The sequence below is a fragment of the Squalius cephalus genome (genome assembly GCF_949319135.1).
Source record: "Squalius cephalus genome assembly, chromosome: 23".
Taxonomy (NCBI): domain Eukaryota; kingdom Metazoa; phylum Chordata; class Actinopteri; order Cypriniformes; family Leuciscidae; genus Squalius; species Squalius cephalus.
Window position 1 is genome coordinate 12,017,109 of NC_137144.1, and position 27,500 is coordinate 12,044,608.

The window sequence follows — 27,500 nt, forward strand, 5'->3', positions numbered from 1 at the left end:
AGAAATTTGTACTCAGTTTGAATATTGATCAGCTTCAATCTGGCGGGTTTTGACAGCTCACGTACAAAAAAAATTATCCATACGCCTTACAGAAACGGAATTTTTTTTAATTTTTAAGGAGTTGTCATAAAGTAATCTTGCCAAGCGAAAGAAAAGAGACCAGCAGATGTGATTGAGGGTTTGGATAAAAGATGCAGCTTTTCAGGAGTGACAGTAGAAACAATTGTGCAGCTGTTTATTTTGCTGTACGTGAGTATACTGTATGTATGTGGGTAAAGTTGAATGTACTATGCTGTATCCAACTTTAAATAACACTGGACAATAATGAACAGATGTAAAATCCAGACAAGAGAGTAACAGGAAGGAAAAACAGGAAGTGACTCACCGCTGGAAGCAGAATGGTGTGATCATCTTCTGCTCTGGTTATGGGTGACGCTCATCATCGGGAAGGTTAATGTCTCAGTCGGACACTAAGGATCCAGACAGGGCAGGATACGGCAGTCAATCTCGGTTAGAATGGAGTCTGGGATCAGCAAGAATACATAGACTTAAACACAATCTTGCTTCTTGTTAATTTGCCCATTGTAGTAAAGCACTTTAGACAACTCCTGTTTTCAAATGTGCTAGAATACAATCCCAGTTTGACTGCTTTAAAGCATCATGAAAGTCTGTATTTCAACAGGTTTTAGTCTGTTTATACCTAATAGGTTTAAAAATTTTAACAACATTTTTTAATAAAATGTAAGTTATATGATTTCTGACGCTAAAGACAAAAGTAACCCCAAAAATTAAGTTTTCCACTTAAAATTTTAAAAACAACAGACGACAACATTGTCTTCCAACCAGTTATTGTTAACTAAAGCTAAATGTATTAAACATAGTTTCCATTAATTTAAATAAAGCTAAAATAAAACAGAAATTAAATAAAAACTTGCCTTGGCAGCTAACTTAAAATAAGTTTTAAGTACTAAAATTACTCAAACTGAAATAAATATAAATTAAATATTTAAAAAGCAAAAACGACAAAAGCACACAAGATTACTAAAACTTAAACTGAAATGTAAAAATAAAAGCTAATTCAAAGTATTAATAAATACTATATTAGTATATAAAAAAAATACTTAAATAAGACAGTTTCCGGTGTGCTGCCTGTTAGCATCTTCAAAGACATGTTCATGAGTTTTCCGTAATGTTTCATGACCTTTTAAGCAATCGAGAGCTGTAAATGTACCTTCATTGCAACACAAATGCATGTCAGGGAATTCTAATCCATGTTATTACTTGCATGACTGATTCAGAGCAAGAGGGTGAGAGAGAGAAAACAAGCACTCAGAGAGGTGGACCCAGGATAACCTTGAAATAAAAGCCTTTTAGAGGCTTGGGTCATGCTGTTTTAATTGACACATGAGGGCTGGGGGAAGAATTGTTTCCTGTGAGAGGAGATGCTGGCCGGTCCAGCCGAAAAAAAAGGCCAATGGATGGTCTCCATCAGCCGGCAATCCACGCTCTCTTAGACTATTTGAGAGCTGCCGTGTGCTGGAAATGGCTCACCAGACTCCAAACTAATGTCATTACCAGCGGATACACATCAGCAGGACTAATCCAGATGTTCCGCACAATTACATTACATTACATTTGGGCTTCTTAGTCTAATCTGACACAGGTCTGCTGGCGCTGAGATCCACGGCATAGAAAGGAGGAACTAAATAAACATGGACACTGTGGGATTTTCCTGAGAGTGAATTCTTAATTCAGTGTGTTTGGAAATTGTAAAAGTTGGGCGATTGCAGGTAATGTTAATGTATAATGGACATCTTTTAGCTATGTAAACTCACCATAAAATCAACAATTCTTATTTTTGGAATATTGCAGTATTTATTATAAATTATTGTTGATCTGTGCACATCATTATTATTATTTTTTTTTATTAACGTGACCTCGTAATTTTCATACTCAAATAAATTCCTCTGGAACTGATGGACAAAATCAAGTCCCGCCCTTCATGTTTTTTTTTGTTTTTTTCTTGTTTCACTTGGATATACGTCACAATTGGGAACAAAAGACTTTAATACCGACTTTAAAAATGGTTTTGTGTAACGTGCTAGGCTATTTGGCATCATATTTTACCAATAACAAATAATTAGAAAGTGTCCCACTTTACCTGTATTGACCCTATCTGTTTTGTTTTGTTCTTTTTGCTTTTGTGCCTTGTTTTGTTCTTTTTCTTTGATTTTTGTTTGGTTGTGTTTTGCTGTTCTTTGTTTGTTATTTGGTTGTTTTGCTTTGCTTTGAAATTTTGCTGTTTTGCTTTGCTTTGTTTGTTATTTTATTGTTTTACTTTGCCTTGTTGTTGTTGTTGTTTTTTTTTTGCTGGTTTTGTTTGTTTGTTTGTTTTTGCCTTTGCCTTGTTTTGCTTTTTACTTTATGTTTTTATTTGTGTGTTTGCTTTGCTTTTTTGTTTTATTTGTGTGTGTGTTTTGCTCTGCTTTGCTTTTTGTTTGTTTTGTTGTGTTTGTTAAATTGCTTTTTTCTTCAGATCAGTTTGATTTTCATTAGTCAGCTAAACCTGAAACTGTAAAAAGTTATACAATTGAAATTAAATTTTTATACGAATTTTGGATAAAACATATTTTTTGCACACAACCCCATAGCAGTTTGTTTATTTTGTGCATTAATAAAGAAAGAAGATACAATATAATGCAAAGGTGGCCAAAACAGAATTAATATTTTAAAATAAAAGTAATGAGTATAAAAGCAATTAAATTGCTGTTACAGAGAATACACATTGTGCTAATGTCTGTTCAGATGTTTGCACTGCAGTGTCCTCTTTCATTAAGCCCGGCAAATCTAATCACAACCATTCAACCATTCATTCTATCTCTCTCCCTGCAATTTAAAAGTCCGGCCTGCCCATCTCCGCCCATGGCCAGGAACACAACTCAAGGATCGCTGCGGTAATGAGCGAGGCGAGACAGACTACGCTAAGCTATGCATAGTCACACACACACCGTCTCCCTTTACTTAAGATTTGATAATTCCTAATGCATCCATCCTCCTCCACCTGAGCGCTTCTCCCCAAACACACACAATTGACCTTCGGCACCAGTTCTGTCAAAAACAAACGACCACGGTGCAAAATCATTGATCACAGTCTGGTTGGTCAGGCACTCAGATATCCCTACAACACCGAGCGTGGGCGGCAATGACATGTAGTTATGCAGATTCTCGCTTTATACTTAATTTCCATCCTCCCACACACACTCACACACATATTGTCTGATATAAATCCAACATACACACACACACTGGCGCGTGTTATCGCCAGCATTCAGCACACCCATATAATAACCAGAATGCCTCTCTTCAGTGAAGGCAGGCAACCAGTTGCAGTGTTTCTGGGAGCTGTCCGTGGTGCTGAGACCCAACAAAAGCATCAAAGCCGGGCTGGACTGCTCTCGAAGGGTGTGGGGAGGAGGCACCATGTGTACTTCATTCAATTAGCCAGTTCTAGAGGCCTCCCCTGGGACAATGAGTGCAGAAAGGGGGATGGTGGGGGCCAAAATCTAACAAAAGACAAGATCCAACCCCCCTCTAAGCCCTGACCGGGTCCACCTCATTAGTTGAGCAAGTGGGTGTGCATTAAACATATGCCTGTACGCAGGAGCAAGAGTATATGCTTGCACATACATATCCGTGCACAGAATGCAGACATAAGCGTACAGTGTGTGCATACACGATAAGACATTTACAAAGACACCAAGGTATTGGCCATGACATTTTTGCTGCATGCTCAACAGAAATAGTCTCTAAAGCACATAGGAGCTGCATTATACTGAATCCGTTCAAAACTTCTCAGCAATGTAGCAATGTCAAATTCACAGCTTGAGTTCTCAAGAAGAAACATATGATGATTCGAGACCCTTTAAGTAAAGTCACATGTAAAGCTTAAGCACTTTTGGTAAGTTGCTTTGGATAAAAGCCTCTGCTAAGTGCCTTAAATTGTAAATGTAAGGTTTCAAACGCCTTTAATTTATAAACAAACCAAGAAAATACATTTTTACTTTGAGCAAGTATTTATTTGTAAATTTCTCTGGTTTAGATTAGATTGTCTGCTAAATGCCATAAATGTAAACGTAATGTTTCAAACACCTCAAAGCCAACTGTATTTATAAACAAACAAAGATAAAAGCTTTTTATTTTGAGTAAGGGTTCCTTTTAAGTTGCTTTGGATAAAGGCAGTGCTGTTATTGTTAACTAAACTATTTTAAACTATTAAAATAGTTTGTGTTAATTGAAATAAAGCTAATATATATATATATATATATATATATATATATATATATATATATATATATATATATATATATATATATATATATATATATTAGATGATATATATATATATCACGCGCATAGGTTTAGTTACCTATGATCACGCGCGTGGACTCGACAATCGACTACTATGGACTTCGACCGAAAACTGGAAGTAAACACAGGTATGTGCGCTGGCTGAATTAATATCACTTTTATTAATATCTTTCATTTCTACTGCAGTCAGATTCACCGTGTTCACTCTGAAGGAATCACTCACATTGGCTGTGCACTTGTAATGACACATCAAGGATGTTAAGAGGCTAAAAGCAGGTTTAAAACTTGCCCCATTGAAGTCAACAGGGTGCAAATTTTAAAAAGAGGATAACACGGTGTAGGCAACACCGATTTTTGTCGTTGTTCTCTGTATTGACAGCACTCCAAATTTACAAAAAAATTAGCTCAATGTTAAAATTGACCGGAGTTCTCCTTTAACTTGCAGCCCAAACAAACAAACCACTTTTGTCTGGTAATTTATCACATTGCGCCAGGGTTAACATAAACTTAAAACACTTAAAACACACAAAACTTATGGTCTGTTTATATTTCTTTTATTTCTAAACCTGCCAATAAAACAGCCTATCATTTTGAGTTTCATTATTTTGGTATAGTACTTGATGTTTATAGTTGTAGAGTTATATGTTACTTTTTTTTTTTTTTTAATCCTTTACATATACACAGTTGAGCATATTAAAAAAAAACTGGGGGAAATATATGGAGGATTGAAGCTTTGAAAATCGGTAAATTGAGTTGTAAAAGAGTCTGGAGGTGGTTTGTCTGTAAAGCAGGACCACACAGAAGAACATCTGAGATTTTACACCATATCGCACAACAAACACCTTTCCGTGGCCTGACATCCCTATCGCTATACCTGCACTATCTCAAACCCCTCAGATCCTGTTTCCATTTCTGTCCCACTGTATCTCTATTTCAAACTGAAATGATGAGTTTATATGCAGTGTAAATCCAGACTGGTGCTTCACATGGCCATGGGATGCGGACACAGACTTGACTGACTACATTTGCATTCAAGGCTCACCCTGCTGGCTACTTCACACACAGCAGATGTCTGTGTTTCTGCATTTGTCAGGCTGTCTGGATCGGTTTGGAAATGAAGGCTGAATTTAAGAAGGCTTGAGAGCATCTGTTCAACTATCGCAGCATGGCTTGAAGCTAAAATAAAGATTCAACATCTATAGCTACATCACGCTGAGCTCAAATATTGATTTATTTTCTTGGTGATATGTATAATATGAAGAGGTTAGGCAAGATGGGACTACTTTCTTATATTGCTTGAAGACCAATGATGGTTATAAAAGTGCATAAGGCACGGCTGATTAAGTACAGCTGTGCATTTCAAACATCTGGATGGTCCTCAGCAGGGTGATGTATGATTATTGGTCTCAATGGAGGACGCACGGTACCATAACTGAATATCTCATCAAACCATGAATCCGTCAGCGAGAATTTTGTTTTAATGAAATGCTGGTTTTGATTTGTGAGAGGTCTGCAGCGCTTGAAATAATTTGCAAAGCGTGTGCGCACACACACGCACACCTGCCCTCCCGCGGTCTCCTGGTCCTCCGCGACAATCACAGCGACGGCAGTTGCCAAAGAGATAATTACATAGCGACTGAAGCGCAGCGGTCTGTTCTACACTGGATGTGAGAGAGGAAAAAAATGTTATTACAGCGCAACAAGCCTCTTTATTTCAGCGACCAACCAGAAAAAAGCTTTTTTGAAAAAAAAAAAAAGAGAAAAAATCATTTTTGACTTTTCAGGTCCACACTTCTGAATAATGGATCTCCCATCCCCCATAATTCCTGGCGCTCTGTGAGTCGGGCCACGAGTATCGATTCACTGTGGGCAGGTGCTCGATTTTCAAATGCTCCAATTCACAAGTCTGGGGAAAATTCATAAATACATAAACATTAGAGAAGAAAATGGTGGCAAAAGGTCAAAAAACATAAATGGCATTTACACAGAGAGTTACATCACCTCGTTTTCTTTTCTTTTGCAGAAAATTGCTGTGTGTGTGTATAATATATATATATATATATATATATATATATATATATATATATATATATATATATATATATATACACAGTATATATATATATATATATATATATATATATATTTATATATATATATATATATATATATATATATATATATATATATATATACACACACAGCAATTTTCTGCAAAAGAAAAGAAAACGAGGTGATGTACAGTATACATATATATATACACACTGCATGCATGATGGAGCCTATAGAATGCAGTTCGAAGTGCTGTTTTTGTCCCGAATAGCATGAGTACAAATGTGATATTGATTTTAACAGTTCAATAAATAACAGGCCTATGTTAATATTGTGTTATACTTTAGACACAATATTGTCTGCTTTTGCTCAATTTTTCCAACGAAAATGTTTCCTATCGAGCAACACTCAGCTGTGTTTAATTTCTGAATTAATCAGCGTTTTGAGCAAATCAATCGGGTGAAACAATGATTCAATGGCCCATTCATAAAGAGAGCCATTTACTTTATTGAGGAATGAGACGTTTTAACGAACTGAATGAATGAATGACTCACTGGCTGCTTCCGAAATTGCACACTGTCCTACTATATAGTACGCAAAACAAGTATGTGACAAAATAAGTAGCCTATGTCTGAATTCACAGTACTCATAAAAGAGTATAGGCGAAAAGTCCCCGGATGTCCTACGATGCATACGATGGACACTTTACTGTCCCATGAGGCCACGGGAGAGGATTTATGGCAGTGAAGCGATTTAACTGACGCTGGTAGGTCACATGATAATGGCAACAAGGGGAATTTAGTTCGTCCAGATTACATTCATACTTTAGAACGTACTTTTTTAGTGGTTATGAAGTAATTTGTTATTCAAAATAAGAACCTACTCAAGAGTATATGCGATTTCAGACGCAGCCAACGATTTACTCATTTAGACATTACTGCCACCTACTGGCAGTTTCTTATTTAGAGTATCATTTCAGTCAAAAAAATATTTCATATTTCCATATTAATTCAAACCCATTTAAGTTATACTTCACTCAAAAATGAATATTCTGTTATCATTTATTCACCCTCATGGCTGTTGAAGCCTAAAAGTTTATGTGTAATAAATTATATGGTGGATTAAATCAAATATATATATATTTTTAAAGGTACTTTTAGTAATGTCTATTTGATGCTTTTCTCATTTAACACTATAATGACTTAAAATTATGTTTTGGGGTAATTTCTCAGCCAGATTTGATGTGCTATTAATTTGCGATTAATTCAATCAATTAATCACAACATTGTGTAATTAATTAGATTAACAATTGTAATCGCTTGACAGCCCTAACATATATATATATATATATATATATATATATATATATATATATATATATATATATATATATATATATATATATATATATGTATGTATATATATGTATATATTTATTTATTTATTTATTTATATATATTAGTGATTAATCGTATCTAGCATAAAAGTTTGTAAATACATATATTATATATGTTTTTATATTATATTAACATTTTTATATTATTTTTTATTATATAATATATGTGTTTTATATTTTAGCTTTTATTTTAAAGCAAAAATTTGAAAAATCAAGAATTTAAAGAAATCAAGAATATGTTTTAGAGTTAAAGGAACAGATACATATTTTTCTTCTGCAAAGCCAGACTTTTGCTTGCACCACAACATTTTCTAGCGCACTGCGTTCCAATATAAAATTCCATTTTTCCTGTTACACATCTCAAAATTCAGAAATTCCCATGTGTCCTTTCTCTCTCATCTTCCTGCCCCAACACCATTAATGATGAAACACGTAAGTCAGTGCCCCCCGCCCCTCGTTCCTGGGAGTCTCTGGCTCCTGGGGGCCACGTCCCTCCCCCACCCCTCACTCTCAGCCAGCAGCAAAGGCTTGAAGTCTCCACAGTTCTTTGTTCATCCGATCATCTGTGTGATATGAGAGCCAGTGCTCACATGCAATTAACACCCGGCACACAAACCCACCGTCTCGCACGCAGAGGTCCGGATTTACCCACTACACTTGTCGGCTCTTGTTATTTTTATGCAAATCACAACAATAATGATATAAAAAGAAAGGAATCAGTGATAATCTGAAGGGTGTTTCCCTCATTAGTGCCGCTAATTAAGAGAGAATTCACTGAACACCTCCTTCATGATCACCACTTTTGTACATTTTCTTCAGGGTGGTTGCTAGGGCATTTCTAAGTTATTGTGGGTTGTTGTTAAAGTGTTGCTATCTGGATGATTGACAGGCAGCTACTAGGATGTTTTATGTATAGGTGTTTCCTATGGTGCTATGAATTGTTGCTTGAGCGTTGCTAGGTTGTTATTAGGGCACTGCTAGATGGTTGCTAAGGTGTTCTACATGGTTGCTAGGGCAATGCTAGGTGGTCGCTAAGCAGTTGCTATGTTGCAGTTGCTATTTTGCTATGCTCTGTGTCGTTACTGGGGTGTTGCTAAGGTATACTGTGGTTGCTAAGCAGTTGCTAGGGTGTTCTTGGGGGGGTGGTTCTAGGGGACTGGTTGATAGAACGTTTCCTATTGTGTTCTGAATGGTTACTAGGACATTCTGGGTGATTGCTAGGGTGTTGCTAGGTGGTTTCTAAGATGTTTCTCATAGCAATGCTAAATGGTTGCAAGGCAGTTGCTATGGTGTTCTGGTTGTTTGCTATAGTGTTTTAGGTTGTTGTGAACATAGTACTATGTTGTTGCTAGTCAGTTGATATGGTGTTCTGGGTGGTTGCTAGGGGATTTCTTTCATTGTGGGTGGGTGGTTGTTAAAGTGTTGTTGGATGAATGACTGTTCTGGGTATAAGTGTTTCCTATGGTGCTTTAAATTCCTTTGGTGTTGCTAGGTTGTTAGGTCACTGCTAGGTGGGTGTTCTGCATGGTTCCTAGTGCAATCCTAGGTGGTTACTAGGTAGTTACTATTGTATTCTGGGTGGTTACTAGGTTGTTGCTAAAGTATTCTGGGAGGTTGCTACCTGTAGAATGTTTTATTTGGTTTAGTTGCTGTGGTGTTCTGGTTAGTTAGCCAGTTGCTATGATATTCTGGGTGGTGGATAGGGCATTTCTAAGGTATTTTGGGTAGTAGATAAATTGTTGCTGGGGTGTTCTGGATGTTAGAATGGTTGTTGCCAGGATGGTCTGGGTGCTTGCTAGGCATTTCCCACGGTGTTATGAATGGTTGTTTGGGCGTTGCTAGGTGGCTGTTATGGCATTGCTAAATGATTTCTATGGTGTTTCTAAGGTATTCTGAGTGGTTGCTAAGCAGTTGCTAGTGAGTTTCCTAAGGTGTTATCAATGGTTGCTTGGGCGTTGCAAGGATGTTCTGGGTGACTGCTAAAGGATTTCTGAGGTATTCAGCATGGTTGCTAGGGAATTTTGCTAGGCAAAACATGGTCATGTGACAGATCATATTTGGGAATTTAAACCATAAAGCTGTAACCACTTCCAGCTGGTTAGAAATCATCACTCAGAAAGAGGAGAGGGATGAGAGGAGGGAGGGAATGACAGACAGATGGAGATGGATACTACAGCTATGAGTGCTCCAGAGAGAGCCAGCAAACCATTCCCTGTCCCCTTCAGCCAATAAAAACGACTGCATTAAGATAATAACACTGTATGGCAATTATTAAAGGGCAATAAAACCGCTTTAGAGTCCTCTCCAGGCTATGAACTGTGTGTGTGTGTGTGTGTGTGTGTGTGTGTGTGTGTGTGTGTGTGTGTGTGTGTGTGTGTGTGTGTGTGTGTGTGTGTGTGTGTGTGTAGCTATGAGGCAGAGATGGATTTTCAAACATACTAAGATATTTTGTAATCCAATAACTGCTTTAGGAAATCTTGTTATCTTGAGGACTGGAGCTTTTATAAACCAGCTAGTGATCCAACACCAAATCCATTAGGCATGACTAAGAGTCAAATACGACTGAATATTGCATATGAGTCAGTAAAAAGGACTTTAGTATCATAATGCGCTTACACGTCGGTATGTTAATTCTTGCTATTTTGGTATTGTCGTAAGTGCAACAAGGTGAAAATCCTCTATTTTCTTTTACTGTTCTGCAGCACATGAAAAAAATACCATATACACATTATGAGTATATGGTATACAATTATGAGTATATGGTATACAAAATCTTCCTTGTAAAAAAGGCATTCAAATTGAGCTGTTCACTGATTGGTGGAGGCTGCTAATGATCACTCACCTCTGAGCCAATAAGACGAATCACCAGGCTGACATTGGGCCGAGTCCCTGAGGAGGTCAGGAATGAGCAGCCCTAAGCAACAAAGAGTGTTAGACCGCATCAATACAGCGTATTGACAGCTATGAGGAGTAATCATCAACTGTGCATTCAAATAATGGGAGCTGCTTTTTAAATAAATATTAAAAAACTTTTTTAAAAAAAGAACAAAACAAAAATAAAAGCTAAACCCAAACCAATCACCCCCCCCCCCCAAAAAAAAACAAACAAACAAACAATAAAACAAAAAACAAAATAAAATATAAAACAAAATAAAATAGAAAAAGACCAAATAAAATCAAATGTAAAATAAAACAAAAGTAAGCAAACACAATATATGGCAGGTTGTTTACTTCAAATCAAGCCTGTCCATACCTACAACTAAATTAAACTCATCCCAGACTCTAAGGGAATGGAGGCTGTGGTCATCAACAGTTGGCGTGGCTGTTGTTGCCTGCTGAGGGCAGTGTTGTTGTGCAGGGGCTGAAGGTGTGAGTGTGCATGGCACCTGCCCGCTGCTCCACAGGTGGAGTTGGCACTGTTAGCAGATGGCCAAACCCTGAGGGCACTCAGAAAATCATGCTTCCTGGCAGTACGCCCTGAAGATGAACTGAGGCTGCACACAAGAGTGAATGAGGGGTAGTTGGGTCAAAGGGTATGAGACAGACGTAATGAAAGACAAAATATAATTTTACAATGATTCCAAAACATGTAACAAAACTAACAACAGTGTTAAAAAACAACAACAGTACTAAAAAACACACATCAACCGCATAGCAACACCCTAACAGCCACCAAGATCACCAAGCATAGTAATAAAAACCACACAGAAACTTAGCAACCACAGAGCAACACCCTAACAACCACCTAGATCACCAAGCATAGTGATAAAAACCACACAGAGCCATAGCAACTGCATGGCAACACCCTAACAATCATGTAGATCGCTCAGCATATAGTGCTAAAATTCACAACGAACCTTAGCAACCGCATAGCATTAGCAACACCTTAACAATCACCTACAACACCAAGCATAGTGATAAAATCCCCACAGAACCTTAGCAACCACATAGCAACACCCTAACAACCACCTAGATCACCAAGCATAGTGATAAAAACCACACCAAACATCATAGCAATGCCCTGACAATCACCTAGATCACCAAGCATAGTGATAATTATCACACAGAACCTTAGCAACCGCATAGCAACACCCTAACAACCACCTAGATCACCAAACATATTGATAAAAACCACACAGAACCTTAGCAACCGCATAGCAACACCCTAACAACCACCTAGATCACCAAGCATAGTGATAAAAACCACACAGAGCCATAGCAACTGCATGGCAACACCCTAACAATCACGTAGATCGCTCAGCATATAGTGCTAAAATTCACAACGAACCTTAGCAACCGCATAGCATTAGCAACACCTTAACAATCACCTACAACACCAAGCATAGTGATAAAATCCCCACAGAACCTTAGCAACCACATAGCAACACCCTAACAACCACCTAGATCACCAAGCATAGTAATAAAAACCACACCGAACCTAAGTAACATCATAGCAATGCCCTGACAATCACCTAGATCACCAAGCATAGTGATAATTATCACACAGAACCTTAGCAACCACATAGCAACACCCTAACAACCACCTAGATCACCAAACATATTGATAAAAACCACACAGAACCTTAGCAACCGCATAGCAACACCCTAACAACCACCTAGATCACCAAACATATTGATAAAAACCACACAGAACATTAGCAACCTGTAACACCCTAACAACCACCTAGATCACCAAGCACGGTGATAAAAATCCTTAACAACTTTGGCAAAACCGCAAAACACTCATTCTTTATACTTTGAAAGAACAAATCAAGTTACTCAAACAGGCATGAAACATGTAACACCGCTCTGCCAAAATGCAGTGAATTCTTGTGAGTGTTGCATTCTAGATCTTCCTAAAACAGCTAAAATTGGTTTGCAAACACCAGAAGGGCAGCCACAGATGAGCGCTGCTCCCCTGAGATGCTCAGCCCTAAAATGTCATTGGCACTTTGGTCCCTCAGTGCACACAAAGGTCAATAGTGACAGAGATTCCTCACATCTGCATCGATTCGGTCCACAGCACCATTACACGTGGCAATTACACAGTCAACTGACATTCTAATCATGGAGATTCATGCAGATTCGAAGGATTTGGCTTTGGCATCCAAATACTGTGCAAATATGACTTCTTTAAAGTGTGTGTGTGTGTGTGTGTGTGTGTGTGTGTGTGTGTGTGTGTGTGTGTGTGTGTGTGTGTGTGTGTGTGTTTAATACCCATATATATCACATGTAAAAATGTAAAGACTAGATATTCGTGAGCGGATAACTTATGTAACATGAATCAGGTTTGCTATATGACTATCTATAGAGTGCTGCACATGGAGAGATGCCACCACACTGACTGGGCACAGATGGCACCAAAGCAGAATGACTGAGCTACTGTATCTGCTCACCTCCACATGCACATGGACACATACAAACACACATGCGCATGTAAATACAAACACAGAAGTCCTAGGATGCATGTTTATATGGTTATCCAAGAAGATCATTTAAAAAAGCAGAGAAAAAAAAGAGAGAAATAATCATAGATTACACCAGTGTAAAAATCTGTGGAAGAAAAATATATGTATAGGCAGGAAAGAGGATGGATGGATGGAAAGGTGTGATCGATGCGGTCAAAGCAGCCCTGGGTCTCAGGGGATACGCCTTAAGCTACGAATGACTGAAGAAGATGACACATCTCCACTTAGACCAGTCTGAGAGCTCTGTGTGTGTGATGGCAGAGGGAGAGCGTGTGAAAAAGTGTGTTGGCAAAGACCCAAGGGACGTGACAGCAGAAGCCTCTCCTCAGCCAGGAAAAGCAGGAAAATGACAGTTACACACATGGGCAAACACTCCACTGTCATCTAAGAGATGCCAAAACCTGCTTCACTGGAGCCTCTGTGACTCTACCTGACGCTTGCCTGTCCATCTGGCTGTATATGTGTGACTTTACTTCAAGGAGAACTGAATTAAGCTTTAATTAGTCCATTTTGTAATGCAGTTTGGCCAATGAGATGACAATTATCTTCAGTTATAGCTGAAATTAAAATTCTATATTATTGACTCAAAAACAAAAAGCAAAAAATGCAGCACAACACAAAAAAACAAATCGAAACACAGCATAAAACACAGAATAAATAAACAGCATGAAACAAAACAAACAAACAAAACAAAAAACTAGATGCAACACAATACAAAAAACAAAACAAAACAAGAAAAAAAACCCAATGAAACAATTTCACAGGTGGCTGTGGTGAATGAAGTGCACAACGATAGAAATACTATAATGACAGCCTTTAATATAACACTCAGAAATTGCAGAAGAACTCAGAAAAATAAGAACTCAGAACCAAAACAGGGAGTATAAATACCAAAACCAGTGGGGGAACTAATGAGCTAACTGATTAACAACAGGTGAACTGAATGAGGATGACACAGACTAGAAAACTAGGTAACAGGAAACAAACACAATGAAACCAAGCATACTCCTGACAGTACGCCCCCCTCGTACAAGGTCCAACTGAGGAGGGAGGGCGGGGGCTCATGAGGGGGATGTGAAACATGAGAAAGACTAAAACAGTCCAGGGCACACAAAACAGTCCATGGGGGCGTGGAGGGAGGAGCCAGGAGCTGAAGGGACACAGCCAGCATGATGTTCCAGGGTGGAGTTGGTGGAGGCTTGGGTGATGGAACCAGGGATACGATCGCCTGCAATGAAACTGGGCATGGTGGAGAACCAGACGGAGCCGAGGGGACATGAAGCCAGGGTGACACTGCAGGTCCAGAGGGCCAAGGCGGAGTTGACAGTTCATGGGATCGAGGCGGAGGTGGGGATCCAGAAGACCGCAGTGTCAGAGTCCAGTCCAGAGTCAGTCCGACCGAGGACAAAGGTAGAGCTGGAGGGAAGGTGTAGCCTGGTGAAGCCGGAGGGATAGAGGGCAGAGGTGCCGGCAGACAGGAATCCTGTGGTGGAACCAGGGCGACGTCTGACTAATAAGGCGAAGACAGGAGGACGAGGGAGCCTGGTGGAGCTGAGGGACCATTGAGCCAAAGTGAAAACAATGGGTCGGAGGACTGAGGTGGAGTCCGGGGCTCTGTGACTGGAGGTGGAGACAAGGGATCCTCATGCCAAGGGACTGACAGGAACCAGCGGTGGCAGGGTTGAGGAACTGACTGGACTTGGTAGAGGAGGTTGGAGAGGTAGGCTTGGAGGGAGCACAGGTGACATGGGGCTGGGCGGAAGCAGTGGAGAAACAAGAGATTCAGGGGTAGGCGGAAGCAGCAGGGGTACTGGAGAGTTCATGCTGGGCGGGACCAGCGGGGGTACTGGAGAAAAACGGGTATTACCTCCTAAAATAAGTACATTATATTCCCAGAGGCCAGGCTTAGCACATTCACAGCATTGGGAGTGTGGGCAAGGCACCCATCCATGCCCTCGAATTCCACCAGAACTCCCTTGGGAATGGCCGTTGTTGCCGACTAAGGCACCTGTTGGACTCAGGCTCCGGGGCGGGGTATGGCTCAGTTGGGTTAGCTGGCACATTATCCATGGCAGGCTCGGTGTCTGCGGTAGAATCTGGTTGTCGCTCTATCTGGTGGGTTATGACTGACTGGGCTCTGGGTCAGGTGGAGTGAGGCTGGTTGGCTCCGCAGGGCCGATGGTGAAAGCCGATCTGTTATTGACAGGGGTGCACATAACATTTTTGGTCTTGTTCTCAGGGGAGAACCTGGGGTTGTTGCTTGGTCCTCACATTTTCAAATGCATTTTTTCCTTAACCCACCTCACGGGAGGAACAAATTAGAGGGATGCATAATATATTGTTAAATATTGTTATCTGACTATACCTACATCCAAATTAAAAAAAAAAATAATAATAATCGAGCACACTTTAAAATAGTCAAATTTTTATCAGGCAGTAGGCTAATATGGCCTAGTCGAGTCTATGCAGACTGCTTGTTATTATCAGAGATGGCAACGCCGGCGAAGGAGGTAACTTTACGTGACAAACTCAAAAAAGGAGAATTAAAAACAAAGGCAATAGAAGGTCATCCATCCATTTTTTTCCCCCAAAACGCTATAAATCCATCCTTTTTTTATATATATATATTTTGTTTAAATTGATGGTTTGTCTTTTTTTTTTAAAGTATTTTGTCATTTATGAGGAAAAAACAATCTTACGTGAGTGACAGTTCTCCATTACGGACGCGACCACTCTGAAAGCGCCGCGGCACTAAAAGACTTTCAAACTTTCACAGAGACCTCAAACAGAAAGCACAAAGCCTTTCTTTAAAGCGAATTTCGTTTTGTATTAATTGTATCTTAATTTTAATCCATGTTTCATTAACCAATTTCTTGGTTTTAATAAATAAAAAAAGTAAATAGGCTATCTTGATTGTTTAGGCTATTTTTTAATTATAGCCTAAGTGTAAAATATTAGGCTGTGTATACCGTCATGGATCAATTATTAATATTACATTTCATCTGTCTTTTGTAGGCATAGGCTAGCTGATGGCGCACCAACGAAAAATCCTAAATGATGAGCCAAAATGCGTTTTCTATTAGGTTACAATGAAAATATTGTACGGTCAGGTTTGCCGAAGTTCGTTTAATTTAGGCTATTTATTTATTTAAATTATTTATTTATTTTTGTCCATGTGCGCCGATCGGAGACGGAGTTCACTGCTGATATTCTGAGGTAAGAGAGTTTTCTAGTCTCGCGGCTGTCATCAGCAGCGCCTTGCATTGCCCAATCAGCGGATGGCGGGCGGGTGCGGTTTTGAAAATTGGTCAAAAACGTTGGTGCGGATGGATGGCGGACGGATGATGAGTTTTGCGATGCGGTTGCGGATGAAATAGCCCATCCGCGCATCTCTAGTTCTGAGGCCTATCCAACATCACAGATTGCGCACCTATCTATCCCCAAATCTTAGGTACGCAAATGAGGGTTGCGGCAATTCATCTGGTACGCATTGTTTAATTGGGTAGCGCATGCGCACCTGCGCATCACTTATGTGCATCCCTGGTTATTGACCAGCACCCACTCCACAAACGTGGCGAAATCTTCCCTGGGACTGCTCATGTCTTGAGCATGTTCAAGGCATGTCTTGGACTGTTCGCTGAGGCTGGTGTGGTAGAAAACACAAAGTGAGCGGTCCGAGTAGTGTGTGAGGCACACCAGATCTTTAAGGTCCCGGGTGTTGTCCTCCAGTGAGCGCTGGACAGCAGGCAGATCCATGATGAAAGGGAAAAACACAGCAAAAATGCACTTCTGTTGTGGTCCTGTCTTCTGTAACAGGTGGCTGTGGTGAATGAAGTGCATGATGATTAAAAAAAAAAAAAAAACTATAGTGACAATCTTTAATATAACACTCAGGAATTACAGGAGAGGAATGAGGAAAACACAACCACTTAACAATTTCGAAACCAAAACAGGGACTATAAATACCAAAACTAGTGAGGGAACTAATGAGCTAATTGGTTAACAACAGGTGAATTGAATGAGGATGACACAGACTAGAAAGCTAGGTCACAGAAAACAAACACAATAAACCAAGCATACTCCTGACACACAAAACAATCGTTTTAAATATTACATTAAACAGTGTTTTTCTAATTATCATTTTTGTCTTTTTATCCATAAAAAAATATTGAAATGATACATTTAGCATAAAGAAAAATAACTTGGGATGCACAATAAATCTGTACCATATCGGTTATCAGCCAATGTTAAAGATTTTTTAATCTATCTGCATATTGGATATTTGTCAGTCGATTTTGGATATTTAATTGTGCTAAATTTCTTAAAATATATTTCTAGCAAAAAACAAACAAACATACTTGAATATGACTTGTTTGCTGTGTAAATGTGGAAGCACTACTGTAAAAACATGGATAGTATGAATGAGGTTTAGCTTATGGACTGGAGGTATCTTGGTCAGACAGTTTTAGGAAGTAATTTAAATGTGAGGTATTTTGGTGAAAGCATGGTGAGATAGTGTTTGGCTTGTGAACCTGTGGCCAGCCGTGTGCAGTGAGGGGTGGAACTGTGAAAGGAAACCAAAGCGAGCTCACGCAGATGCTTTCAGCCCTGGGAACACGGAGCAGTGGAGAGCCAAAGACAGTCTGTTCAAAATATCTAAACCATTTTTCTGTGACTGACAGAGACACAGCCTCCATTAGATTGGCTGAGCGTCTCACCATCTCTGCAACACACACTGAGAAATGAATACACGACAGAGGACAGACCACCAGCCCTACGGTGATTACTATTACAACCTCTTCTGATCAAATCATTTGGGAAAGGTGAAAAAGATAAATAAAACATGGATTCATCCTTCCGTTTCTCTTGCCTTGGCAACATCTCCACTATTATTAGCAGCACGGTGTGTGTGTATGTGTGTCGCAAGACCTGCTGTAGGGATGGAGACATCAGAGCCCACCTGTGTCAACACGAGCACATCCACACCTTCTATCTTTGCTATGGATTGTACCATTATTAGCTTTTGTGCAGCAATAACCCAATACAGTAATTAGTGTTTAGAATAGGATTTGAACAGCCGGCTAACCCTGAACATTGTCATGTACAGCACCTGATCTACAGACATTGCAAATCACGCGGCTTGATTGTTGGCAGGAAAAAAAATAAAATATTTTAATGCTTTTGCGTTCTCTCACAAATGTATAGTTGGGAAATTATATTGTATATAATTTGCGGGCACCAGGAAGCCACTATCAATATGTGGGGTATTGAAATCACTTTTGAATGCAAGTTCACTTTTTACTTTCACTTTCCAATTAGTGATCACGCATACTCTATGTCATAGGGAGCAGCGGTACTGATCACATATTTTACAAGATAAGATATTTGTCAATGACGCTCAGGACCCGTTGCGCACCAAATCCTCTGCCATCGACCTGTCAGTCATCCATTCTTACTATCTTCATGTGATTAGTAATATCTGATGGACTGTAAAGCCCAGGACATACCAAGCAACTTGTTGCGACGAAAGCTGACTGTGTTGTCGCCTCTTGTCGGCTGCGCTTGAACACACCAAAAGGACTAAAGGTGACTGTCAACTAACACGTGCGTTCTGTGCCAGCGTGCGAGTAAATATCTGTCTATACAACGCTATCTCACGACCAGTTCATAAGAATTTATACAAGTGATTAAAAGGTGGCTAGTTCATACTAATTCGTACGATTTGTCTTAACCCCAGTGATGCAGGGGCGGGGTCAAGGGTAGGTCATTCGTACGAATTCATACAAATTAGCCACCTTGTAAAATTCGTTCATACAAATTGCCGTGAGATCAGGTTGGTATTTATCAGCAGGTATCAATAGTCTATATTCGTCATTCAAAAAGGGAAACCAAAACTAGGACCGCAGATATACAAACCATAAACAAAGCAGCACTTGAAAAAAAAAAACGCTTGAAAAAAAAAAAATCAATCACGCTGATCACTTTCTTCATTCCAATCGTTGTGCATTTGAATGCTCTGGTAAGATGACGTAAAATTATACCAACCTTCTGACTATACTGTCTTGACTTCATTCCTCGCTTTCATCACTTTCGCTTTACATTTCTTGTGCACTGACTCGCTCGCTAAGCTGAACAACCAATCAGAGTGATCTCTATCACCGCCGGCCCGACGCCAATTCAACATGCTGAATCGCCCCAAACCCTGACAGTGACAATAAAGACTGTTAACACACCAAAAAACTAAGCCAGCTGACGCTCAAAAATGGCCCGACAGCTGAACGTCAGATTGGTGTGTCCAGGTGTTGTGCCGAATTTCGACCCCCGCCAAATTATTACCCCCCTAGTATAGGTTTAGGATTAGTTGTGGGTGAGGGGTTAGTATTAGGGGTGGGGTTAGGATTAGGCAATCAGGTATTGACTTCAACGAGGGGGGTAATAATTTGGCAGGGGGGTCGAAATTCGGCACAACACCGGCCTTAATTTAACCGACTATTGCTGCAAGCCTAACCATGTCCCTTTAGGGGCTCCGTAGAGTGTGTTACTCATTTTCCGTGCCTTTCTGAATTCAGATTTAGGCTTCGGGTACATCCCTAATACTCTGCACCCATTAAATGGTAAAATCACTGTAACAGCCTGTCTGACTAATTGTTTATCTTAAAGTCCCCCTGTGGTGAAAATCAAGTTTTTAACGTTGTTTATATGTCTACGTGGTGTTTTTAATATGCTTTAAGAACAACCATGTGCAAATTCATAAGTCAACACGATTGCTGAGTATTTTCTCCTTAAAACTGTAGTGAACCAAACACAGTGAACCGTTTCTGACGTCACAAACTACCCTGTAACCAATCAGGATGTGTTATCATCAACAAGTGGTTTTTTGAGCTGGTGTGAGTGAGTGGAGGCGGGGAAAATTAATTTTTTTCAAGGATTTTTTCTTTTTTTTTTAAGTACGCCATGTTGGTGATCAAAGATGAGTTTTAAGGAGTAAAATTATCTACTACAGGGGGACTTTAACATCTTCAGTGTCGAGAGGATTGTGATTTTTACAGTATACCTAAAAAAACACACACTCATTAAACAACCCCACCAGAGTCTTTTGCTCTGCCACGACCCCTCCTACTCAATCTCAGATGGAGCTTTTAAAGTGCTATTTTTAGCATGTGGTGCGGTGAACATTATCTCTGTTAACTAGCGTCATGGGTTTTAAGCGCATTAGCATGTGACACCGTAACACGCACTTGATGCAACTCTGACTCCAACTCTGTTAGCTAAAAAGCAACAATGCAGGTACAATTACCATAATTATAGCACTTATGCAAAATAGCACAGCACACCGTACCTGCATAGGTCATAATCAGCAACTGTGCTGCAGTAAACAAACGACCAACTGGATCTCTTTACGGTTTGCCAATTGACTGCATAAACACATGGAAACGGAGAAACACAAAACAGTTTTCATTTTTGGCTTAACTATTCCTTTAAATGTCAGATTGGAGATAGTGGCTCATTCCTAACACAGAGCACGGCCGCACATCTCCAGACGTATGCGGCGACACGCACCGGCATTTTAAGCTCATCTGCTATTCAATACCTCCTGGCATGGAGTAGATCAATGGAGAGATTGGGTTAATAGGAAATTGTGAGAGGGCATGATTAAGTTAGATCTTCTATCGCAGTAACAGAGGGGAGCCCGAAACAGGAAGCTGGAGATCAGGTTGGGATCTAATTAGCACAAAATACTGTTACATATGTAAATAAGTCTGGAATTCATTATTGTCATTGGGACAACACAAACTGTTAACCCGCCACGCAGAGTATTTGACAACTGAAATTCACTTTGTGCTGTGATATGACTAGGCGAGTTGTACGTCAAAGGCAGTGAAGGAGAAGCAGGGTTTTCTGGGAAGGGCAGTGAGATTAGTTTACGCACCGCGGTGGCATAGAGACACATCCCAGAGGAACCTGCCCTGGGACGCTAGGAATAGAAACACAGAGGAGTTGTATTAAGAGACCAACACACGCCTCCATTCAAATACATTTTAATGCTCAAAGTAGTATATGCACAATTCCTCTTTTATCTTTTAATATTTTAACTTTTATTTTGCCCCTTGAAGTGTGTTGCAGCCATCCAAATTAAAATTTAGTTTATCTTTACAGAATACAATTCATTTGGTCAGTGAAAACATTGGAAACATTTTCTTTGTACTTTTGTCAGTTAAATAAAGGTTTAACAAAATTAACAAATCACAGATTCTTTATTTTATTGCACTTTACAAAATCTCCCAACTTTTCTAGAAATGGGGTTGTATTATAAATGCTACTGTACATTTGATTTTGATTTTTAAATAAAAACAACAACATGGTATTAGTAAAAATGACTGTATTACAACAATGAAATTAAAATTAAGAATTACAAATAATACAAAATCCAGATGCATTATGGTTATTTGGGGGAAATGTGCTTGGTTGTCATAATGCAAAACTGAAAATGTTGCTTTTTTTTCACTAATTTAATGGGATTCACTAATATATCAATCAAGTATTATGGTTTTACCACCTGTCACCATCACTGTACCATGGTATCACCACCAAAAGTGAGACTATGCCTCTACACTGCTTCAGTTTGAAGTAATTGGTTGTCAAATGCCTTATTCACAGAAGCAGAACAGTATATAAACCCTTAAAATATCACCCACCTATAACAATAATGAGTTGTTCCTTATCTCATGTGTGTGTACATCTGTGTGCATGCATGTGTGTGTGTGTGTGTGTAGGTGACACACAAGGCCATTGAGCATGTGTGATTACAGCTCAGTGCTCTCCTGAGTGTCCTCCATTAAAACAACACTGAGAGGATCAATGTTTATGAGCGTCATAAAGCATCGTTGGCGAAGATGGAAGAGCGCAGCTTATTTATCAGTCGCGTTCTCAACCTTTATTCATGACTGGCTATGGTTATTCGGAAATTCACCCAATCAATCAATAACGATTCTTTAAGGAAATTACATAATAATAAAAAAAAATAGAATCTAACTGTCCTTATAATCAGGGAACTAAAACTATTAAAAAACATTTCTGTTAATTAAAATATACTGCAGTGCCTGCCGCATAAATAGTTAATGTCTTTCAGTCTAGGGTCTGTGATGAAGGGATCTATAAGAGAGAAATGCAGGCCAATCATCTGTGAACACATCCACACTCTCTCTGTGGGTTTTGGCTAGACGCTGACAGCCAAAGGGCAAAACTCGGAGAGAGAGAGAGAGAGAGAGAGAGAGGCAGAAATAACACCTCACTGTCTGTCCTCTTCTCTTCTCTTTCTGTCTGTCTGGCTTCTCTTGTTTATTTTTAACCAGTCTGCTGGTTTCTCTCTCATACTGTAACTTATAACACAGCGCTATCTCTATTTCCCTGTCGATAATGCCTTGCAGACAAAAGCACAGATCTGTTTCCACCAAACACAGTCAGCACTGAATTTATGTCATTCCACCTTCTTTCTGATTATATTTAGATGAGCTTTTTGGTAAGTTGTGGAGAATTACAATTCTAATAAAAAATGTTGAATTTAATGGGTATCTTCAGATCTCTAGAGTAAATACTGTGAACAAACACTTGCTGGAAGGGGTGCCTTTATAACAAGCAGATGGAAGACAAAAACATTTTAAAATGTGTCAAAATGTGCAGTTTGTAGATTGTCATACAAATCGGGATAGATCCTGCACTTTTAATGCAACCAATGAAGCGTTGCTCTGCAATGGCTATAGAATTTTTTTTATTTGATTTGATTTGATTTGATTTGATTTATGAAAACAATAAATTGTATGAAATCCAAAAACATAGTTATAACTCATTATACAAGTTATAGTTGTATACATTACATGAATTATATTATATTATATTATATTATATTATATTATATTATGTCAAATAGGGAATCTGTGAATTAAAGTCACAACACGTCATCTTTATTTTAGAATAAATAAGAAGCACATTTTATAAGCTTCTCAGTATAAATTTATTTTGGTGCACCATCTAAACATTAATCAGGATAATATCCCTCTTAAACGGATAACTAACATTCAAATGTCATTAAATTACAATGCCTAATGCTGAAACAGAGCCTGGCTCTTCTTTCGGAGGTTAGACAGAGGAAATATGCTTTATTCATGCTGCTCTCTGAGCCCCACTGCGACTACGTTTGATGAATTGTGCCTGAGGCGCCTCCAGTCGCTCAATACCGACAGAACTGCAGGTATCCTGCACCCTAACCAGGGCCCATGGCGGGGATGATGAGCTGTGTTCAAATCCTTTGAATGCTTTGCCAGCCTGCTGTTTCCCCTCACTATAGTGTGTGGTAGGGCTGGATGGCCAGAGGTGAACTCACATGTTCATCATGTATAGCACTTTTCTCTACACTCAAAGCGCTTTACATAAAGAAGGGGGAATCTCCTCAACCACCACCAATGTGCAGAATCCACCTGGATAATGCAACGGCAGCCATATTGAGCCAGAATGCCCACCAAACACCAACTTATAGGTGGAGAGGAGACAATGATGAAGCCAATCAATATGGGGATGATTAGGAGGCCATGATGATAGACAGAGGTCATTGGGCAAATTAGGTTACATCCCTACACTTTTTCGAAAGACATCCTGGGATTTTTAATGACCATAGAGAGTCAGGACCTTGGTTTAACATCTCATCCGGAGGACGGAAGTTCAGTCTGGTTCAGTTCAGTTTTGACTAGCAAGTGAGATATCTGACTTTCAGCATCAAGTCTGGTGCATAATCACAGCTTATTCTGGCCCACTTAACATTACCGTTTTTTTTTTGTTTGTTTTTTTTCGCAGGTGAAATCTAGTCATTTCCATTGGAATTCACATGATCTGGAATTTTGCGTAAAGATTTTGCCACAGGTTTTCTCAACAGGTTAAAGTTGGTAAGGTAGATTGACGTCAACCAACAAAAAGCTGCTTGACTTCTGATTTTGGTGTGAGCGGTGCTTCACATCACTACACTTTTGACAATAGACTATGGGCCTTTTTTGTCTATGAAATTTTGTTAATGTGACCACACCTTTAAGATGAGACGTCTAACCAACCACAATTGTGCACTTGATGCACAGGGGGTTTGTATTTGAAATCGATCATTCCACAGTTATAGCATGCTGTGCTGTAAAGTGGTCCATTCAAGTAATAGTGCAGCAGTCTATGCAAGAGCTTGGACAAGAAACAAATTAATGGAATATGTGTGTAAAGCTGGTAAAAATGTCCTTCCATTCCAAAAAATAAAATAAAAAATCCATGGTGGCAAGCAAATGAGACTGAACTGGTGGATTTTACCAGCTCTGGCCACTTTGTGTACTAACATATTGAGTTATCAAGCTCAATAGAGACCCAGTTTCGAATCTGGTCCAAGAAGAAAGATTTCGGAGATAAAAAGGTATCTTCAAACTTTACATATGAACCAGGTTAAGAATAGCATTGTAAACTGACCTGAACTAGCTCCAGGTGATAGTCTCCAAATGAGACACAGAAAGCCGAAAGTGTCCAAGAAGCACTCTGGTTCGACCATCCACCAAAACTGATAGTAACATCTGCTGGTGAAAGATAAGTTTGTATCACAAAAAATAATAAACTGCCCACCTTGCCAGCATACTTGGGCATCCATAAAGGATACATGCAATATGTCCTCAAATATCCTGCATAATTTAATTAGCATAACAGCCTTCTCTTGCTATGATGCTCAAAAAGTCTGACAAAATTTTACAAGGAAACTTACAACCGGATTTAGGCCAGTGTGTTGCACTCAAATTGCCAAAATGAGATTTAAACGGTTGTGACAGGCTGAACTAATTCTGTGTTAACTGTATGCCGCTGTTTTAAGGTTTCCCAGCTATTAAAAGGAAGAGAACATAAGGCTGCTACAGGAGTGGCTTCCCCATTAGTTACTGCTTTCAGCACTGTTTTCTTTTTTAATAGTGTGTCAATCTGGCTTTGGCTCGATGTGCTCTCTGAACTGAGAGTGAACTCTTGGTTTTGTAGTGCTCCTATTTGAAGCTCCCGACTCCACAGACAGCATTGGCCCTATCTAAACTTGCCATTTTTTCTTGTTTTTTCCCCCCTGCATGTTTCTGAAGTTGGTTGTACCACAAGAAATATTTGATCGCACCATATTACTTTGTTATGCACCACAAGACATAGTCACACCATGTGTCATACAGTTGTTGGTTGCACCATATTACTTTGTTGGCCGCACCATAAGACATATTTAGTCACACCATGTGTCATACAGTTGTTGGTTGCACCTTAGTTAGTCGTAGTTAGTCGCACCATGTGTTAGTGGCCATAGTTAGTCACAACATGTGACATACAGTTGTTGGTTGCATCATATGACTTTGTTGGTCGCACATGACAGTCGCACCATGTGACATACAGTTTTGTGTTGTAACATATTACTTTGTTGGTTACACCACATGACATAGTTACGTAGTTGCACCATGTGACACCGTAGCCGGTTGCACCATCTGACTTTGTTTTGGCTCCACCGGATGACTTGCACCATGTGACCTTGTTGGTAGGTCCATATGACTTTGATTTAAGGAAAATAAATGCTTAATTATTTATACTTTTTTAACAAAACTGTTTAACTGCTTTTTATTTTTCTAAAATATTTCAATAAAAGATCATGGCAAACTAATCAAAGGTATTTTTTAGGAATTGCATATTTTTAATAAAGCTTTATTCTTCATAATATCAGGAATATTTGTGACTATATGATACAAATATAAAAATTAAAAACATTTATCATAGATGATTCATTATGTCTATGAACTGCAATTTTATGCATATTTAAATATGTTAATAGATCATGACCTTTAAAGCATGAAAATGATTTCAATGTCATTCCCTGGTTTTAGCTTCATGTCTACCTCTGACAAGACAATCCATACAATCTTCTCCTCTTATTTCAAGGCAAACATCCTCAAGGGGTATCCAGACATCCTCAAGGGGTATCCAGACATCTTCAACGGGTATCCAGGAACCTGTTTCCAGACTCCACAACAAGGTCTTCCACCTTATATATGTCCACCAACAACTGACTTCAGCCAATAAGTTTCCTTCCTTTGTCTGGGGAGGTTTGGCACACAACCCATAAGAGAGAGGCTAGACGACACTTAAGAGATGTTTCGGATTCCTCAGCAACTCACTCGGACGACGCGATCAGAATTCCACACACATCCAGAGCAATCATCCCGTCCTCTCTCACTCTTTTTCTTCAGGAGAGCCATTAAGCCCGGTGTGTAATTTTTCTGTCAGTTAACAGAAAGCATGTGGCTGGAATAATCAGGCCCACACTCCGCAATTATCATCAACACACGGGCCCTTTTAAAATGCAGCCTCCCAGAGCAGGAAAAGCAATTTCACACGGATAGATTTTTCTGTCATTCTTTCCCTTTTTCTTTCCTAGCACATGGCAGAGAGACAAAAAACTTGTCTATTAGAATTCACTAATGGTCAGTCGAGCACAACAATGGTTTCTGAAAAAGCCACTGCATTTTTGTTTTGCTTTATATGGAAAGCAACTCAAAACAAAAATGTAACCATGAATGGAGTGCTTGTTGTCCTCGTCCTTGAACTTGTTCTTGAAAGACTTAAAAGGTCAAAAGAAAGTTTATATGTAAATAAATGTAAATAAATATTATTTTTGTTACACTTAATTTCTCCCATTTTTTAAGTGGCTCATCCTCTCCTTATACAACTTAAAATGACTTCCCAGACCCATTCCAGAAGTTTATTTCTCTGAATGATTGTTCTGTCAAAGGAGCACAAAACAGGGTTACGACTGGCTCTTCGCTGCAAACTAATTGTTTCTGTCAATTTGGCCTTTCATCCTGTGGTGTAATTTGCAGACTGCACCAAAGCCCACACGTCTTTACACAATACTTTTTAGCCTATTTGCTAGCGTTAGCCAAGCAGTGGCTCACCATTCCCAGTCCTGGAACTCAAGTGAGAGTTTCACAGGATATGAGGGCACAGAACAGCATCCGTGTGTGGAATGCCACCCTCGCCTAGGTACTTTCTGAGCTTGTGGTGCAGAAATGCTCCTGCGCGAGAAAACACTGTCACGAGGGAGCTTTTCTACACAAATACTGTCGCGAGCATGGGGCTGTGATGCGCTCTCACCTCCACCCTCTCTACGCCATAGCAACTCGCTC

General features: G+C 39.4%; 1 protein-coding gene across 1 annotated transcript in view; it reads right to left on the minus strand.

Moving 5' to 3' along the window:
* Positions 1-27,500, minus strand: part of ccdc33 (coiled-coil domain containing 33) — a 95,948-nt gene that overhangs the window by 27,980 nt on the left and 40,468 nt on the right. Inside the window, exon 2 of the mRNA XM_079860010.1 lies at positions 10,659-10,730. The gene's annotated coding sequence lies outside the window, so the exon portion shown is untranslated. The remainder of the gene's footprint in view (positions 1-10,658; positions 10,731-27,500) is intronic.